Below are 4,043 nucleotides of genomic sequence, written 5' to 3' on the forward strand. Positions count from 1 at the left end.
AAGGCACTGCACTGTTATCGGCACCTTGCCAATATATTGTACATGCATCTGGGTAATTTAGTATTCTACACAGAATTCACTTTTTTGTTTAGTTTAAGAAAGAGGTTTTGAGCTCTTGCTAATTAAAGCCTGATTTTGAGTTTCCCAACTGTATTTTCTTTATGTTTCCTGCATCTGATGTTATCATGGAAAAGTGTTTATGAACATCCACATGTCTTGGGGCTATAGGATTAAGCCAATGCCATTAAATATGTTACTGCCAAGCTGTGTTTTCTATCACTGATATTGTTTGGTAAATCTGGGTTCTGACCTTTTTAATAGTGGCAATAAATGGAACAGCCAAGTTTGTGGGTTGAAAGTGCATTACAACATTACAAATATTCTGTATAATTGTGTGGCTGCTGCTAAGTAAAACTGAATTGAATAAGAATATTAGGGTTGCGTGGACCCATGGTTATTGCAACTGATTGCTGAGAAGTGGTTAAGTTCTTTTCTTTTATATTTTGGAGATGCAGATATGAAATCCGTTATCCCGGAAACACGTTATCCAGAGAGTTCAGAATTACGGGAAGGCCATCTCCCATAGACTCCATTTTATCCAAATAATCCACATTTTTAAAAATGATTTCCTTTCCCTCTGTAATAATAAAACAGAACTTTTGTGCTGGATCCTAATTAAGATATACTTAGTCCTTATTGGAGACAAAACAATCCCACTGGGTTTAATTCATTTTTAAGTGATTTTTTTTTAGTAGACATTTCAGTAGAGATCCAAATTCCCTTATCCGGAAAACCCCAGGTCCCAAACATTCCGACAACATGTCCTGTACCTGTACATGAATTTTGAGAAAGGCAACATCCAGTCTAGATTAGTGACTGATTAATATTACTATAGATGGCTATACAAATACAGCCATTGGTTATGTGTTTTTGACACAGGTTAGGTCTACAACAAATTGTCTCCAAGCTATGGCAAATTACTTTGGTCTCCTGATAATTTTAAAATGACCAAAACAAAGGAAAATTTTGTAGTTCTTAAAAACCAATTTGACTTTATACAGTGAAAACATTCCATAATGGTGTTTGGGCTAAACACTTCAGCATTTTCCAGCCCTGCAGCTTCTTATTAACAATATAAATTCAGCCATTTGAAATGGTCTATACAGCTGCTTTCCTGCTGTTAAATGGTTTCATTTCCAACTAGATAAACTGTCAACACAGGCTTGAGACCTTTAGACGCCTTCACACAATCCTAGATACACTATTGAGAAATGATGTAAAAATCTAAACTAACAGATATGTGTTTAGGATTACTACTGAAGAGCATGACGTTTTTGCAAGCTACATCCCACTTCATAACAACCTGTTGATGATATTTTGTCAGTAATAATGAGATTTTTTCAAAGAAATCAATGCTATTAGCCTACACTAATTTATAAGGAAGGCACAGGGTATATTTACATATATTCTTAATACTTAAGACTAAACTCATTCACTTATCTATGACTATCCAGGTCATGAGTAGTAGCAGAAGGAAATTTACTTGGGAAGTAAGTAGGACAAGAACACTTGTATTGCATCTTACAGCAGTTTAACAATTTATATTCAGGTTATACATTCTTAGTCAATATTTTTAGGTCTGTGTGAGAAAACAGACGTTTATGCTTAAAAGAAATAAGCAAACCACACAGACTAGATTAAAGATTCTGGCAATTTCAGATACAGACATCTGATTTTTTTTCAAGTTTGGTTAAACGTCTGTGTATGGAATGAAGATCATGCATATCACTTTGTCTGTGGGTTTATTATAAATGATTATAAAATATACATAAAATAGGGAAAAAAAACATTTTTTACAGACACGTATGATTTTTTTTCCTTTGTTTGCCTAATGGAAATATTGCCAATTAGAATTGGATGTACTGCATCCCAATGAGTTAACACTTCTTATAGGACCATTTTTGCCTTTTTCCCCCTCTATCCTAAAAGTCATCCTTCTCTTTCAAAAGCCTTTCAGGCAAATGCCTTATTTTATCAGCTAGGACACCAGCAGTGATGATAATCAAAACATTCCTAGAAGGGATGCTTTCTACCTGTGTTAGAACTTTTAAACATTTTAAAGGGGAACTAGCGCAAAAATGCGATACTGAAATGAGAAACTTTCTAAATATAATCATTTAAAAATTCTGTACTGTTTCTGAAATAATCATGTTTAACTTCACTATCCCTCACTCAGGGGCACATTTACTTAGTTCGAGTGAAGGAATAGAATAAAAAAAACGTTGAATTTCGAATGATTTTTTTGGCTACTTCGACCATCTAGCTACTTCGACCTTCGACTACGACTTCGAATCGAACGATTCGAACTAAAAATCATTTGACTATTCGACCATTCGATAGTCGAAGTACTGTCTCTTTAATAAAAACTTCGACCCCCTACTTCGCCAAGTAAAACCTACCGAACCTCAATGTTAGCCTATGGGGAAGGCAAATCGTTCGATCGATGGATTAAAATCCTTCGAATCGTTTGATCTTTCCAAGAAAGATCGTTCGTTTCAATACACACGTGTAGAGCTGAATCATCAGATATACAGGTAGAAACAATAGAATTCTACCTGTATCTGACAAGTCAGCACTTAACAATGGCCGATGTTCGGGGTGCCTTCAGTACCGAAATAGGCCAGAATATAAAATGAACAACTTACTGGCTAAGGAATTCAAAGATAACAAAAGTCCAGGGTTAGGCATACACTAGTCAGCCAGGGAAACAAGAACAGGGAGCTTTGGGAAACATGAACTGGGTAGGGATAGGCTGCACCTGCCAGTTAATGCAGAGCAGTTGAGTATAGTTAACAGTGCCAGGGCTAGCCATAGGAACCTCAGAACAGGGTAAGCCTATATCTCTACCCAACATGAATAGTAAAGAGGTAAGGCAATGGGCTGCAATATGCATGGTCCCTGGTTCTAACCCAGCAGAGGGTTGATACCTTACAAGAATATTTAATTGATTGTATTTACAAAGTTTCTTATTTCAGTATGCTGAAGTTTTTATAAAATTTTCATTTTCGCGATAGTTCCCCTTTAAGAAGTCTCCTTACATCATTTTACTCAGTAAAGCTCCCTATAGACTGCAATGGTTAGCTTATGCTATTGTTTTTTTAAGGGTTTGCAGCTATGCTACCTAACCAATGAATACCATATGACCCATGCTGCTAGCGGTTTATCATTAGCTGTTTGTGTGACAGAGCTTTCAGTTACCTATGGAGACAAATGGTATCATTACTGATTTGAAAATAGCATTTCTGCAAACAATTAACTTGCCAAATATGTGCCCTTGTAAGTTCTCTGCGCATATCAGAATGAAAATGGATATGACCTTTATGCGTGTCAAGCTGTTCTGTTTAAGGAAACATGTACGGGTATGGGCTCCGTTATCCAGAAAGTTATGAATATATATATATATATATATCAGGAGGATGGCACACTTCAATGTGCTGCTAAATTATTTTGCATGGATAACATATCCAGTGACTATTTGCAATAAATAACATTTTATGCCTTGAGCATTCTGGGTAACAAATTCCATACCTGTAAAGCATCTATGTTGGGGGTTGTCTTTTGTGCCTTCAGCAACAACACATAGGTTTTGGAATGTAGTGGATAATTATAAATTCACACTAAGATTAAAGGAATATTTTAAACACTCTGTGCCTAACCCTCCAACAGAAGGAAACTTGAGTTCATCCTTTAAAGTGATTTTGACCCAGGTACAACTAATAATGTTACTCGTTCCCTAAATTGACTGAGCATAGGGGTAATTTGACGATGAATGAACAGGCCATTTTAAAATCCCTATGGGAGAGGTCTGACATTATAATTAAACCTGCTAATAAGGGTGGAGCCATAGTGGTTTTGGACTATCAATATTATAAGACTGCGTTATTGATGCAATTGTCTGACACAAGGTGTTATCAGCCCTTTATCTTTGACCCTACTATTAAATTTCAATTACAGTTTTAGAACATTTTGGATGATGCGTGCAT

Source organism: Xenopus laevis, chromosome 1L (genome assembly GCF_017654675.1).
Source record: "Xenopus laevis strain J_2021 chromosome 1L, Xenopus_laevis_v10.1, whole genome shotgun sequence".
Classification (NCBI taxonomy): domain Eukaryota; kingdom Metazoa; phylum Chordata; class Amphibia; order Anura; family Pipidae; genus Xenopus; species Xenopus laevis.